Here is a 710-nt window from a genome sequence, read left to right as displayed (position 1 = left end):
ATACTATCTCTGGATGATACGAAAGTGTGATCCTCATTTTACAACTAACATATAATTTATGAACTAGTAGGTAATAATTTAATTATTTTGCATGAGTCTAACTTAATACCTAATGAAAAAATGATGATTTTATTATTATCTAACCCTTTTATAAATTCATTGAAACAACGTGAGTTTATTTGTAGTTAATAAACTTGAAAACGGGAAGTGAATACGGGTAAAATAGCATGAATATAATTTTTGTAAATTATAATTTATATATAAAAATAAAAGAATTAATTATATATAATAAAAAGAGCAACCAAAAATTTAACTAAGATAAAAAAGAACAAAAAATGTTAAAATTACATATTCATCTATTAACTAATATATTTAATATATTTTTTATATGAATGATTAATTTAATAATTAATATTGGTATACAAATAATATAATTGAAGAAGCAAATAACTTTTTTTCAAATATCAAAATATTTGGAATGCTAACTTGCACATAATTGATGTAATTTAGCAATTCATCAATATAGTGTGTGAAAAATAGAACCAATTTACTAGCAAATAAACTAAGCTTAGTAAGTTTAAACTTGACCCATGTAATAATAAATTTTGCAACTGAACTTATGTAGTTATTCATGAGCCAATTTGGTTTACTTCTAACATTTTTTTTCCGTGACTTCTTCCAACTTTATTTGTTAGTGTACAATCTACTTA

Source organism: Arachis duranensis, chromosome 5 (assembly GCF_000817695.3).
Source record: "Arachis duranensis cultivar V14167 chromosome 5, aradu.V14167.gnm2.J7QH, whole genome shotgun sequence".
In the NCBI taxonomy this organism is placed as follows: domain Eukaryota; kingdom Viridiplantae; phylum Streptophyta; class Magnoliopsida; order Fabales; family Fabaceae; genus Arachis; species Arachis duranensis.
Note: the sequence above shows the minus strand (reverse complement) of the source record.